Raw genomic sequence first — 16,199 nt, forward strand, 5'->3', positions numbered from 1 at the left:
ACATCTTCTTTATCCATTCATCTGTTGATGGACACTTAGGTTGCTTCCATGTCCTGGCTATTGTAAATAGAGCTGCAACGAACATTTTGGTACATGGCTCTTTTTGAATTATGGTTTTCTCAGGGTATATGCCCAGTAGTGGGATTGCTGGGTCATAGGGTAGTCCTATTTTTAGCTTTTGGAGGAACCTCCGTATTGTTCTCCATAGTGGCTGTATCAATTTACATTCCCACCAACAGTGCAAGAGGGTTCCCTTTTCTCCACAACCTCTCCAGCATTTATTGTTTGTAAATTTTTTGATGATGGCCATTCTGACCGGTGTGAGATGATATCTCATTGTAGTTTTGATTTGCATTTCTCTAATGATGTTGAGCATTCTTTCATGTGTTTGTTGGAAATCGGTATAACTTCTTTGGAGAAATGTCTATTTAGGTCTTCTGCCCATTTTTGGATTGGGTTGTTTGTTTTTTTGATATTCAGCTGCATGAGTTACTTGTATGTTTTGGAGATTAATCCTTTGCCAGTTTCTTCATTTGCAAATATTTTCTCCCATTCTGAGGGTTGTCTTTTCATCTTGTTTATGGTTTCCCTTGCTGTGCAAAATCTTTTAAGTTTCATTAGGTCCCATTTGTTTATATTTCCATTTCTCTAGGAGGTGGGTCAAAAAGGATCTTGCTGTGATTTATGTCATAGAGTGTTCTGCCTATGTTTTCCTCTAAGAGTTTGACGGTGTCTGCCCTTACATTTAGATCTTTAATCCATTTTAAGTTTATTTTTGTGTATGGTGTTAGGGAGTGTTCTAATTTCATTCTTTTAAATGTAGCTGTCTACTTTTCCCAGCACCACTTATTGAAGAGGCTGTCTTTTCTCCACTGTATATTCTTGCCTCCTTTATCAAAGATAAGGTGACCATATTTGTGTGGGTTTATCTCTGGGCTTTCTATCCTGTTTCAATGATCTATATTTCTGTTTCTGTGCCAGTACCATACTGTCTTGATTACTGTAGCTTTGTAGTATAGTCTGAAGTCTGGGAGCCTGATTCCTCCAGCTCCGTTTTTCTTTCTCAAGATTGCTTTGGCTATTCGGGGTCTTCTGTGTTTCCATACAAATTGTGAAATTTTTTGTTCTAGTTCTGTGAAAAATGCCAGTGGTACTTTGATAGGGATTGCATTTAATCTGTAGATTGCTTTGGGTAGTAGAGTCACTTTCACAATGTTGATTCTTCCAATCCACGAACATGGTATATCTCTCCATCTATTTGTAGCATCTTTAATTTCTTTCATCAGTGTCTTATAATTTTCTGCATACAGGTGTTTTGCCGCCTTAGGTAGGTTTATTCCTAGATATTTTATTCTTTTTGTTGCAATGGTATGGTAAATGGGAGTGTTTTCTTAATTTCACTTTCAGATTTTTCATCATTAGTGTATAGGAATGCAAGAGATTTCTGTGCATAAACTTTGTATCCTTCTACTTTACCAAATTCATTGATTAGCTCTAGTAGTTTTCTGGTAGCATCTTTATGATTCTCTATGTATAGTATCATGTCATCTGCAAACAGTGACAGCTTTACTTCTTCTTTTCCAATTTGGCTTCCTTTTATTTCTTTTTCTTCTCTGATTGCTGTGGCTAAAACTTCTGAAACTATGTTGAATAAGAGTGGTGAGAGTGGGCAACCTTGTCTTGTTCCTGATCTTAGTGGGGAATGGTTTCAATTTTTCACCATTGAGGACGATGTTGGCTGTGGGTTTGTCATATATGGCCTTTATTATGTTGAGGAAAGTTCCCTCTATGCCTGCTTTCTGGAGGGTTTTTTTTTTTTTATCATAAATGGGTGTTGAATTTTGTCGAAAGGTTTCTCTGCATCTATTGGGATGATCATATGGTTTTCTCCTTCAATTTGTTAATATGGTTTATCACATTGATTGTTTTGCGTATATTGAAGAATCCTTGCATTCCTGGGATAAACCCCACTTGATCATGGTGTATGATCCTTTTAATGTGCTGTTGGATTCTGTTAGCTAGTATTTTGTTGAGGATTTTTGCATCTATGTTCATCAGTGATATTGGCCTGTAGTTTTCTTTCTTTGTGACATCTTTATCTGGGTTTGGTATCAGAGTGATGGTGGCCTTGTAGATCCTTGCTAGGTAGAGTAATCTTGGTTGTAAGTTTTTCTCTTTCATCACTTTAAATATGTCTGCCACTCCATTCTTTTTTTTTTTTTTTTTTTGTGGTACATGGGCCTCTCACTGTTGTGGCCTCTCCCATTGCGGAGCACAGGCTCCGGACGCACAGGCTCAGCGGCCATGGCTCATGGGCCCAGCCGCTCCGCAGCACGTGAGATCTAACCAGACCGGTGCACGAACCCGTGTCCCCTGCATCGGCAGGCGGACTCTCAACTACTGTGCCACCAGGGAAGCCCAGCCACTCCATTCTTGCTTGCAGAGTTTCTGCTGAAAGATCAGCTGTTAACCTTATGGGGATTCCCTTGTATGTTATTTGTTGTTTTTTCCTTGCTGCTTTTAATATTTTTTCTTTGTATTTAATTTTTTATAGTTTGATTAGTATGTGTCTTGGCGTGTTTTTCCTTGGATTTATCCTGTATGAGACTCTCTGTGCTTCCTGGACTTGATTAACTATTTCCTTTCCCATATTAGGGAAGTTTTCAACTATAATCTCTTCAAATATTTTCTCAGTCCCTTTCTTTTTCTCTTTTTCTTCTGGGACCCCTATAATTCGAATGTTGATGCATTTAATGTTGTTCCAGAGGTCTCTGAGACTGTCCTCAGTTCTTTTCCTTCTTTTTTCTTTATTCTGCTCTGCAGTAGTTATTTCCACTATTTTATCTTCCAGGTCACTTATCCGTTCTTCTGCCTCAGTTATTCTGCTATTGATCCCTTCTAGAGTATTTTTAATTTGATTTATTGTGTTGTTCATCATTGCTTGTTTCCTCTTTAGTTCTTCTAGGTCCTTGTTAAATGTTTCTTGCATTTTCTCTATTCTATTTCCAAGATTTTGGATCATCTTTACTATCATTATTCTGAATTCTTTTTCAGGTAGACTGCCTATTTCCTCTTCATTTGTTAGGTCTGGTGGGTATTTGCCTTGCTCCTTCGTCTGCTGTGTGTTTCTCTGTCTTCTCATTTTGCTTAACTTACTGTGTTTGGGGTCTCCTTTTTGCAGGCTGCATGTTCGTAGTTTCCGTTGTTTTTGGTGTCTGTCCGCAGTGGCTAAGGTTGGTTCAGTGGGTCGTGTAGGCTTCCTGGTGGAGGGGACTAGTGCCTGTGTTCTGGTGGATGAGGCTGGATCTTGTCTTTCTGGTGGGCAGGTCCACGTCTGGTGGTGTGTTTTGCCGTGTCTGTGGCCTTATTATGATTTTAGGCAGCCTCTCTGCTAATGGATGGGGTTGTATTCCTGTCTTGCTAGTTGTTTGCAATAGGGTGTCCTGCACTGTAGCTTGCTGGTCGTTGAGTGGAGCTGGGTGTTGGTGTTGAGATGGAGATCTCTGGGAGATTTTTGCCGTTTGATGTTATGTGGAGCTGGGAGGTCTCTTGTGGACCAGTGTCCTGAACTTGGCTCTCCCACCTCAGAGGCACAGCCCTGATGCCTGGCTGGAGCACCAAGAGTCTTTCATCCACACGGCTCAGAATAAAAGGGAAAAAAAATAGAAAGAAAGAAAGAGGATAAAATAAAATAAGATAAAATAAAATAATTAAAATAAAAAGTAATTATTAAGAAAAAAATTTTAAAGGTAAAAAAAAACAAGGACGGACAGAACTCTAGGACAAATGGTGGAAGCAAAGGTATACAGACAAAATCTCACACAGGAGCATACACATACACACTCACAAAAAGAGGAAACGGGGAAAAAATCATAAATCTTCCTCTCAAAGTCCACCTCCTCAATTTGGGATGATTCGTTGTTTATTCAGGTATTCCACAGATGCAGGTACATCAAGTTGATTGTGGAGCTTTAATCCGCTGCTTCTGAGGCTGTTGGGAGAGATTTCCGTTTCTCTTCTTTGTTCGCACAGCTTCGGGGTTCAGCTTTGGATTTGGCCCCGCCTCTGCGTGTAGGTCGCTGGAGGGCGTCTGTTCTTCGCTCAGACAAGACGGGGTTAAAGGAGCAGCTGATTCGGGGGCTCTGGCTCACTCAGGCCGCGGGGAGGGAGGGGGACGGAGTGCGGGGCGGGCCTGCAGCGGCAGAGGCCGACGTAACGTTGCACCAGCCTGAGGCGCGCCGTGCGTTCTCCTGGGGAAGTTGTCCCTGGATCCCGGGACCCTGGCAGTGGTGGGCTGTACAGGCTCCCGGGAGGGGAGGTGTGGAGAGTGACCTGTGCTCGCACAGAGGCTTCCTGGTGGCGGCAGCAGCAGCCTTAGCGTCTCATGCCCGTCTCTGGCGTCCACGTTTTAGCCGCAGCTCGCACCCTTCTCTGGAGCTCCTTTAAGCAGCGCTCTTAATCCCCTCTCCTCGCGCACCAGGAAGCAAAGAGGGAAGAAAAAGTCTCTTGCCTCTTCGGCAGCTCCAGACTCTTCCCCGGACTCCCTCCCGGCCAGCCGTGGCGCACTAACCCCTTCAGGCTGTGTTCACGCTGCCAACCCCAGTCCTCTCCCTGTGATCCGACCGAAGCCCGAGCCTCAGCTCCCAGCTCCGCCCGCCCCGGCGGGTGAGCAGACAAGCCTCTCGGGTTGGTGAGTGCAGGTCGGCACCGATCCTCTGTGCGGGAATCTCTCCGCTTTGTCCGCCGCACCCCTGTGGCTGTGCTCTCCTCTGTGGCACCGAAGCTCCCCCCTCCGCCATCCATGGTCTCCGCCCACGAAGGGGCTTCTATTGTGTGGAAACCCTTCCTCCTTCACAGCTCCCTCCCACTAGTGCAGGTCCCGTCCCTATTCTTTTGTCTCTGTTTATTCTTTTTTCTTTTTCCCTACCCAGGTACGTGGGGAGTTTCTTGCCTTTTGGGAGGTCTGAGGTCTTCTGCCAGCGTCCAGTAGGTGTTCTGTAGGTGTTGTTCCACATGTAGATGTATTTCTGATGTATCTGTGGGGAGGAAGGTGATCTCCCCGTCTTACTCTTCCGCCATCTTGAAGCTCCTCCCAGCCTTTGGTAGCTTCTTGAGGTACAAAAATAAAATCCATATTTCTTAACCTGTTCAGTGACCCCTCCCTGCCACTCCAGTTTTATCACCACCCTTCTGACTCATCTATGAAAACTTTTGGTTTCAATTACTGTGCTGCAATCACAGTTTTCACGTTTCCACCTCCATGTAAGCAATTTTATGTCCCTGAAATGCCCTTCTTTTCTTTTTTGTGCATGTAAATTACATAGATTTTCAAGACTGTTTTTGGTTATCTTGTAGAAGCAGAACAGGATGGACCCATCATCCAATATTTGGTTCCCACCCGAAATACGGTTTGGATGTCAAGACTGATGATGTCATGCATGCACCGAGAGGTATGTAAAGGTTTATTACTCATACACTGGAACTTTCTATGGGGAGCAAGACTGGCTCTGCTTTTACTGTGATTAGGGAGTGGGGTTGGGATAGGACAAGGGATCCCGCGTGGGCCAGGGCTTGTGTGGTTTCAACTTACTGTCAGCACCAAAGGAGGGAGCAATCCAACTTTCTTATCAGCTTGCCCAGATGTGGGGCAGTGGGGATCTGGAAGTGATGGCGGTTGTAAGCTCTCAGCTGTCATACATCAAAGATGGAGTCAGACTCTATTACAAAGACCCAGCCCACATCCCTCCACGCTCCCCAGTCCACAGTCATCACTCTTCTTCTGAATTCCTAGCATTCAGCATTGCTGCCTCATACTGCTATTTACATTTCCTGATATTTGACTTATGGAAATAAGTCTAGTTACTTTAGATTACCTCCCAAGGGTGAATCCCTCTTAATGAAAAAGAGTACAGAATAGGTACGAAGCCTTGGAAGGGGCTGCACTAGACAGGGGCCCTGAAGCTTAAGCTTTGTCAGCTGCATGGTAAATCTGCCTCTGCATTCCTCTTATGCATTAAAAATAAACATCCAAAAATATGACATACTGTACATTTCACTTGTTATTGGTTACAGTTCTATGAGTCTGTACATATACATAGATTCTTTTTTTATTCATGAAGTTCTTTATTCACAGTAAGAATTAGTGAATAAATAAATATTGAATTTCTCACATGTAACCAGGATGTACAATAAATCTCTCTGAATCATATTCTATTTTGCGTTTAATGTCTAGTATAAATTTTTAAATGAGAATCCAAAACGAAAGTTTCCTATGGTAAACTAAATGGAAGACTTTGTTCATGAGGGTGGTTGAATGTTGATAAGTCACTGTCGTATCAATGTTTTTAATGGACTACTTTGATAATACTTCTGTAACTTTCTAAGATGAGACAGATCTTTCCCTCATCTATCGCACTGTTGACCAAAAACTTGGTCATGTTGGGGGATGCATAGATTCTTGTACCCCTTGTGACAGGCAGGATACAGAGCAAGGCCAACACCACAGGGAAGCCCTTGTGCTGCCCCTCCTTATTCAGACCCTCCCCCAGCCCCTCTTGTATATTTGGATTTTGCCACTATGATGCCTTGCATCTGTAGGAGTTTGTTGTTGTTGATGATAATGGTGAGAAAAATGACATTCTGTTTTCCAGCAGGAATAGCTTATTAGTGATGAACAGGGGCATTAAGCATATTCTCTGATAAGGATTACATAGGAAGCCTTCTATTCGACTAAGTAAGAATTCACGAATTTAAAAAAGTGACGGTGTTTTGGTTTGAGATCCTCAGTGATGAAATTCAACTAGTTTTAGATCCCTCCCTTTGATTGACATTTGTCTCAATTGGTACAGCATAATGCCTTGAACATATGCATGTTTAATAAATACTTGGTGATTTAAATTAGTGGGCTAGCTGGCAGAATCAGAGGTTACCAAGGCTAAACTCCAAGCAACATTCCTTTAAAAGTACACCTTTTCTTAGTGTATATTTGTGTGTGTAAATACATTTATGAGTTTACAGACAGATATATTTCCTCTTCTTTTAGAGTCTAGAAACAAGATCAGGAATCATGGTACTACAGATAAGATCCTTTAAGGAGGGCTGGTTTCTCAAATCTAGAGAAAGCTAGGTCTTTTCAAGTGAAGCAAGTTGAGAAGGGAGAAGAAAAAGTCTTTTGCTGAGATATCAACTGAAATACATAACTCCTTTGTAGCCTAAATGCCCCAGTATCCCAAATGCTTCCGTGTAGCACAGATCGCATCAATTTTGCCCAAGCTCAGCTGCACCTGATGAATACCTAATCTACTGTTTTGACAGAACCACTATTCCTGGACCCTAAATTGCCACTTAATCTGAAATCAAAAGTGGCTTTCCAAACCAGGAAGGAGGAAACAGAAGGCTCTTCTGCCTTCCTTAATGCCTGATGATGAACTGTTTTCAGATATCACTGTGTACGTGACCTTCAGCAGGAAATCATGGTGCCTGGGTTTGCTCACTGCAGAGCAAAGAAGGGTCACACAACTGGGTGTCCCAGATAAAAGTCCAGTTAGTCTCAAAATAGCAGCTCACAGAGTAAAGAGAAGAAATAGAAGGCAAAGGCTTTAGCTTGCGAGCGTATCTTCTTTCCCTGTGATTAATTGTATTAACCAAAGACAGTTAATTCAGACCAAGAGGAAGGTCAGGAGTTGCCTTGCTTTCTGTCTCCCTGCCACTCCCTTCTGTCTTGCCATCAACAACCAGGTAGTTTGCTTGTTTAGTGGGACTACAAACAGAAGCACTGCTGAGAATTTCAAAAAAAGCAGTCTTAGCAGCAGCTGGCAGCCAGCCAATGTAGAGTTCTCTGGAGAACCCAAGACATTTTTATGCCCATCTCTAGGCCTGGGGATTTGAAACAGCGTGATCATTCCCGGAAGAAGAGCACAGGTTTACAAAATGCCATCTTGCGTAATAGTGCCCTATTACGTTTTTTTAAAAAAATTAATTAATTTTATTTTTGGCTGCATTGGGTCTTTGTTGCTGTGCCCGGCTTTCTCTAGTTGCAGCAAGTGGGGGCTACTCTTCGTTGCGGTGCGTGGGCTTCTCATTGCAGTGGCTTCTCTTGTTGTGGAGCACAGGCTCTAGGTGCACGGGCTTCAGTAGTTGTGGCATGCAGGCTCAGTAGTTGTGGCTCGCAGACTCTAGAGCACAGGCTCAGTAGTTGTGGCGCACGGGCTTTGTTGCTCCGCGGCATGTGGGATCTTCCCGGACCAGGGGTTGAACCCGTGTCCCCTGCGTTGGCAGGTGGATTCTTAACCACTGTGCCACCAGGGAAGACCCCCTACTACGTTTTTAAAAGCTGGCTAACAGTTGTTTTATTCACCTTTCTTTGAAAGATTTATCTGCATAGACCAGGCTCGGCTGTGGATTATTTCCTATTGTGTCTAAAATGATAAGACTAGTTATTTCTTGTGTTCAACCCTTGTGGGGAATTAGGTGGCCATCCGTTTGCTTCTTTGGTTTCACTTTGCTTAATTCCCAGGCATTTACTATCGTCCAAATTGTGTTTGATTAGCATAAGCTAGATTTCCCACAAGAGTTTTTCTAACACATTTCTTCTGCAATCCAGTCCCACTTGGACACAGTAAGCCTCTCTTGTTCATCCAGTATGTCATTCAGATAGATACCAAAGAGAGATGCGTGCGATCCTTGGTGCTTGGCGATGACAAAGGAGTGAGTCTGCAGGATTAGGTTTAGAGACCAATGCAGGAAGAGTAAACATAATGACAGGAGAGGCAGCAGAGCCCTCCTGACTGCTGTCCTTAAAATCCATGAGGTCAGCCCTCTGTTTAGGGACAGAAACTGGTAACAAGGGAGTTGTGATTTTTTTTTTTTTTAAAGAACAAAGTGTAAAATTCGATCAAATAAAAGAAAACTTTATTGCGGCATTTAAGAGAATCTCTTGGTTATCCAAGGACAGAAAGTGCAGAGTGAAGGCAGTTCCCTTTCAAGAGCTGCATGGCCTTTGTGTCTTGTGGTGCCTCTTTGTGTGTTTTGTGACTTTTGCCTGAGAGTGGCAGATTTTTCTGAAACTGTGAGAATCCTTTGAGATGAAGGTTGAAGTTGGGACTACCAGCCCAGGCACCCTAGGAATTGCAGCCTCTGTTTGAAGCTTTTCAGACTACATGGCTAGCAGGAATCTGGACTGCAAGCCATGTGAGGACTGGCTTAAGGCTATGAACACTTAACCATCCACTCAGCACCAAGATCCAGAGAGATGTAATCCTTGCTGCCACTTTCTGTAAAATGGGGTTTATTTCTCACTCATCTATATGTGCACTGAAGGTGTGGCCCTCTGGGGTTCCAACATTATGTGAGGGGTCTTCAATCAGATTGCCCACCTTAGGTGGGTCCCTAGCTCACTGCAGAAAGTCAAATGCTCCAGGGTTTAGCAGAAACTTTCAGGGTGAAAGCCAACTTTGGTATTCACTTAGCAACCAGGGTCCCTGCTCTGATTGCATTTTTGGGATCCACAGAAAACTTTATTTTATGCCAGCTCATTTAAAGAAATTAAAAAAAAATTAGTTGCTCTTTCAGTTGTCTCAATCAGGGAGTTTTTTGGAAGATCAGGAATTAATCTCACAGTGTCTCTACTTCTCTGTGAATATCTCTCTGTGTTCCTTTCTCTATTAGGTCAACTTCTTTTTAGTCTTCCAGAATTCCAGCTTATTGTGGTTTGGGTAACTAATGCCTCTTCAGTTCTGGTACTACTTCCGTTTCTGCCCTCACTGCTATTTGCCCTGTCACTCCAGTTCCCAAAAGAAAATTAACAAAGAAATCTAAATTTCAAGTTGAGCCATTCAGGTTCATAGGTCGTTGGTCACTGCTGTTGGGTCAGAGTCCACCCTGATTTCTGTCAGGTGTGGTCAGTGTGTGTGTGTGCGTGCGTGTGCGTGTGTATGTGTGATGTGCGGGTGGGGAAGCAGTGGTAGGGCCGTGTGTTACAAAGAATGGCCACCATTCCTTAAAAGGGCTGTGGGCAGATGATTTCCCATAGAAGAGGGTATGGGAAGGAACCATAAAACATTTCTAGTACAAAACCTATAAGACCAATACTCCTTCCTCCCCCTCCCCTGCCTTAAAAACAACAACAAAAAAGATTTGTATGGATCCAGGGCAGAGATGATTTCTATCAAATCCCTTCTTAAAGTGAGATGGATGGTTCTTGAGAGGTGATAACATGACAGCCAAAGAATTCTGCCTTAGGACTTAGTATCAGTGCTGTGGCCCTTAAACCCAACTCTCTGTTGATGCCATTTGAAAGACCATGAAATTATTGCAGATACCCATGAGAACCAAAATAAACTCACCAAAAGCAGTTTAGGAACTACATTAGCAACTTTTATTAAGTAGTCTTTTCAAAGTATTAACAAATGTCCAAGAGCTCATATAAGATGCATATTTGTATTTCCACTCTAGTGCAATAATGAAATAAAATAATGTACAGCATCCGTCCCACCTCTCCCTCCGGCTACTGCCACTTTACAGCTAAACTAGTTGAAAGAGTTGTCTATAGGCACTGCCTGCACTTTTCTACCCTCCCGTTTTCTCCTCAAGTCACTCTAATTTGCACCACAGTCCTTAGCAGAGCACAGTAACTTCATGCCAACAGGGACCCATCTGTTTTGTTCACTATTGTAGCTCCAGTGGTCTCAACAGTGCCTAACACACAATAGTCTCTCAATGGGTATTTGTTAAAGAAATGATAACTGTAATGGAATATTAACCACCCATTTAAATGAAGATATTTATGGAGGGTTTTCAATAATATTAGGAAATGTTTTGATAAAAGCCTAAATAGGAAAAAGGATAGAGAATAACATATTTCCCATGATCTCATCTTTTACAATGCATGGAAAAAAGACTGGAAGGAAATATGCTAAAATGTTAACAGTGGTTTTCTGGAGCGGGATTATACATGATGAGTGCTTTCTTTTTGTCTGTTTTTTTTTTTTTCCATTCTGCCAATCTCTAATAACGGTAGTGTATATCATTAAACAAAAATGAAATCTAAGCAACAACATAAAGGACATGGCTTAGTATTTCAATGTGCCTTACTTTCAGGCTCAAACAGCAAATATTATTGTACTTATTGAAGGTAATGTACTGGATAAGATCACATTTGATAGGTGCAGATTAATTGTTCAGATGATAATGGGTTTATTGTTACCTATCATTGTAATAATTTCAGTCTCATCTTCTAACCAGACAACAACCACTTTACTACAAGACAGTGGTCACAACAACAAACGTTTATTTATTGGGTGGTAACTATGTGAGGCACATAGATTATCTTATTTAACTATCACACTAACCCTCTACAGGAAGTATGATTATTCCTAATGTTCAGATGAGAAAACTGAGGCTAAGACTGTGTATGGAACTGGTCCAGGATCACACTGCTAGTAAATGATCCAGATCTAGTTCTTAACCAGAGCTCTTGGGATCATGGCTTTTCTCAGCATCCTTCCGAGTAGTTTATCCTATGTGTGGAAAGAGGATGCCAAATACAGCCTATAAACTCTACCCCGAAACCTACTGTTGCAGGAATTTTCAGGCTGCTGCACACATTGCTGTAGGTGTGTTATTTTCCCACCTCGGTTGGCAGAAGTGACAAAAGAGTTTATGGTTGGCTTGGATCAGGCTGGGTATTGGGCTACAATGAGACGCACTTAGTGCAAATGATTTGAAGAGTTGTCATAGCTGAGGAATGTATAAAGCCAAAAATATACTTTAAAAAATCTGCACTGCACACAGATAAATGGCAGCCACACAGGCTGAACTAGACCAGGACACCACATATGGGCTGCTAGGGGGTCCAGATGTGTGGGAGGATGTGTAGCATAGCAGCAGCGGCCATGACCCTTTGCCTCACAGTCTCTGGGCATGACATTAAAAAAGAATAGAACTTTCCTCTTTTTTTTTTTTCCAATTGAGAAAGTTACATGCATATGGTAAAAAAAAAAAAAAAAAAAGGTACCAGAGAAAAATACAGTGAAACATCATCCTCCACCCACAGCGCTCATTTCTTCTCCCCAGAGGCAACAATTGTTACCAATTTCTTAAGTGTTCTTGCAGAAGTATTTTATGCCTAAAGTATATACTCAGCATTTATGTCTATGCTGTTTGAAACACACACTCATGTTATCAAATTACACCCACCTTCCATTTCTCCCCTTAATACATCTTGAAAGAGCTACCATATATAATTGTGTACAAGGCACTTTGCTAAGGGGAGGGTGGGGGGCGGAGATTCAATAAACAGTGTTCTCTGGCAGGAGCCTGGGGCTGCCAGGAAGAGGAACCCTTTCCTTAATTCCTACACAGTTACCATCGTGAACTCTAGAATTTGTCTAGATCAGCACACATACATCTACTTTACTCTTTTTCGTCACTGCAGAGGATTTTGCTGTACCAGATGAACAGTACTTTAACTAGTTTTCAATTGGTGGACATTTGGGTCCTTTCCAATTCTTTGCTTTTAGGAAAAATACTGTAATGAATTTCCTTGTCTAAACATTTTTGTGCACCTGTGTGAGCACATCTGAGGGGTAAATTGGGTATGCCATTTTTGAGATTCTGAAGCATTTGGTTTCAAAGAAACAAAATACATTGATTTGAAAAGACCTGAACTCCAGAGGTATTTCTTCTTTAATTTTTGTAAACAATATTTCAAATTCTCATCCATGGTCAGCCTTGATAATTGACTTCCAGCTGCCAGGGGAGAAGTGTTTGATTTCTTCTCTTGGGTCCTAATCATCCACAGCAGGTGCCTTTTCTCTCTTGAACCTGCCCTCACCACCTCCAGAATTGTCCTTACCACCCCCAGAATTATTTCTGTCAGGAGGATCCTAGACTCCAGCAATGCTCTCTCTTGTTCTTGGTGAGGTTCTTACTCCCTGAAGTTCAGAAGAATCCGAAATTTTCACCAGATTTTCATGGAAGGGTGTGGTTCATTCTCGCACTTCTGAAGCCCTCAGTTTTCCTGCTATTAAATATCAATAAATCTTCTGACTCTTCAAAGTACAGACAGTACTGAAGTAAAGGGATTTACATGACAGAATTTTTATTCTTAAGGACAGTGTGGTGTAGTAAACAGAACAGGGCTTTCCAAATCACAGAATGGGGGCTAGAATCCTAGATCTGCCCTGCTTGATAATGGATGTGTGTAAGGGCATTTGCATGTGAGCTGGCAATCGGTAACTGGAATTAACAGTGGTGACGGTGATCATGATGATGATGGTGATGATGACAGATATGTACTCTTTATGAATGAATAAGGAAACAGATATGTCCCAAGCACTGTGCTGGGTGTCCTATAGATGTTAACTGATGGCCACTCTGTTTAGTAAGCATCATTCCTTCATATTAAAAACAAGGCCAGTTTGGGATTAACATATGCATGTTACTATCTATAAAATAGATAACCAACAAGGACCTACTGTGTATAGCACAGGGAACTATACTCAATATCTTGTAATAACCTATAAGGGAAAAGAATCTAAAAAAATATATATGTATAACTGAATCACTTTGCTGTACACCTGAAATGAATACAACATTCTAAATCAACTATATTTCATTAAAAAAAAAAGACAAGGCCAGAGAGGCAAAAGAACTTGTTCAAGAATTCAAAGCTACTAAGGGGCAGAGCTAGTATACAAGCCGCACTCTTTCTTGTGTGAGCTGGTATTCCTTTCTAGATATGTGTAATACAACTTTTTTTTTTTAAGGGAAGTGAGCAATGTTTTAACGATGTTCAGAGTCATGAGTTGTATAGGTTCATTCTTTCTGCTTTCCAAAGCCTATTTCTTTTCAACCTATTTGCATGTAGCATTTGGATTTTAAGAGTACTTTTGTTGAGCAGCAATACAAAAGATGCATTGTTAGGGGGACAGGTTTACTAACAGGGTTTGGGGATATGAAGAATTAATAAAGAAGTCCTCGTGAAGGAACCTTTGATCTGCAATTCTATAAAAATGTATTGTCAACATGGAGAAGTGCTTTGCTGATCTTCTCTGTAGCCTTGAATATTTTACTGTTTTACTTCAGCCCTAAAGAAACTTTCCTATTTTCTTTTATCCTCTGTATTCATCTTTCCACCTATGAAACATATCGGGTCCTTAATTCCTTTCTCCATTGCTAAGCTGGAATCTAGACAGCTTATTTTTCTTATCTCTTTCTAACTCCACGGTGGTAGATTTTCTTGTTTCTTACCTTTTTTTGAGAAATATGACTTGTAGGATACGTTTTGGGGTGGCAGGAAGGTAAGGCAGCCTTGGGGAAAATGCAGACGTGAAGCTTTGCCTTTTGGAAGGTGACCTGTTTGGGCAACTGCACTCCTGACAGTGGCCTTGCCTCTGAACTTGACCATTGGTTATGGTGTTTTTATAAGGCTGTTTGAGCGAATCACTTGTGTATGCTATTCAACGTGAAGGTGTTCTCATTTACACTTTCTGAGCAATATCTTCCTTCTTTTTACATGATCTAGCCATGTTGTTTGGGCTACAAGATGAACATTTACCATTTTTGTCCTCCCTATTCTTACCAAACTCAAGTTCACGTGCCTGATGCACGGTGAGGCCAAACAATACTGAAACGTCGGTGTTTGGAGCAGAGAAAGGTTTATTGCAGGGCCATGCAAGGAGAACCGGTGGCTCAAGCCCCCCAAGACCCCAGACGCCCTGAAGTGTTTTTTCAGCAAAGCATTTTTAAAGGCCAGGTCAGGGAGGGGGGCGGGTGTCACAGGATATGTGATTAGCTCATGCACAGTTCTCTGATTGGTTGATGGTGAGGTAACAGGGCAGTTAACATTATCCTGAGGTGCCCAAAGGTCTGGGGGCTCATGATCATCAAGTAGTTAATTTCTTCCATTTGGTGGTGGTTTTTAGCATTTGAAAAATTCAGGAAATATGCATGAGATACTATTATCTGGGTAATTCAGAGAGGAGCTACAGCAGAGGATATGGGGGAGGGGTCTGTCCTGAAAAGGCCCCATAGAGTCCTGTTCATTTACACTAATGTGAAAGTTTACCTTTCAGTGTGTATCCATCCAGAAAACATTTATGAGGTGCCGACTGGGTACACAGCGTGGGTTGAGATGGGTGGCACCAGAGATGGTCCCAGTTTATTTTGGGTAGAGTTGCCAGATAAAACACAGGATGCTCAGGTAAATTTGAATTTCAGATATACAACAAATCATTTTTAAAGTGGAAGTATTCTCATAGAAAATTTGGGACACATTTATACTAAAAAATGACTTCCTATTTATCTGAAATTTAAATTTAACTGACATTCTGTACTTTAATTCGCTAACTCTGGCAACCTTAATTATCACATGAGAGTGGGATAAATGCTATGATTGGGACGCTCTAAAGCATTTCAGCCATTACCTCTGTGGTGTTTGCAGAGAAGAAACTGGGCTGGAATGGAGGGGCAGCCCGGCAAAAGGATATGTCTCCAGGCTGATGAGTCAGAGAGTTGGGGTTGTCATAGTCTGTTGTTTTTTTTTTTTAATATCTTTATTGGAGTATAATTGCTTTACAATGCTGTGTTAGTTTCTGCTTTATAACAAAGTGAATCAGTTATACATATACATATGTTCCCATATCTCTTCCCTCTTGCATCTCCCTCCCTCCCACCCTCTCTATCCCACCCCTCAAGGTGGTCACAAACCACCTAGCTGATCTCCCTGTGCTATGCGGCTACTTCCCATTAGCTATCTATTTTACGTTTGGTAGTGTATATATATCCATGCCAATCTCTCACTTTGTCACAGCTTACCCTTCCCCCTCCCCATATCCTCAAGTCCTCTAGTAGGTCGGTGTCTTTATTCCTGTCTTACCCTAGGTTCTTCATGACCTTTTTTTTTCTTAGATTTCATATATATGTGTTAGCATACAGTATTTGTTTTTCTCTTTCGGACTTACTTCACTCTGTATGACAGATTCTAGGTCCATCCACCTCACTACAAATAACTCAATTTCATTTGTTTTTATGGCTGAGTAATATTCCATTGTATATATGTGCCACATCTTCTTTATCCATTCATCTGTTGATGGACACTTAGGTTGCTTCCATGTCCTGGCTATTGTAAATAGTGCTGCAATGAACATTTTGGTACATGACTCTTTTTGAATTATGGTTTTCTCAAGGTATATGCCCAG

Source organism: Monodon monoceros, unplaced genomic scaffold, assembly GCF_005190385.1.
Source record: "Monodon monoceros isolate NGI ecotype Baffin Bay Population unplaced genomic scaffold, NGI_Narwhal_1 Super_Scaffold_15, whole genome shotgun sequence".
In the NCBI taxonomy this organism is placed as follows: domain Eukaryota; kingdom Metazoa; phylum Chordata; class Mammalia; order Artiodactyla; family Monodontidae; genus Monodon; species Monodon monoceros.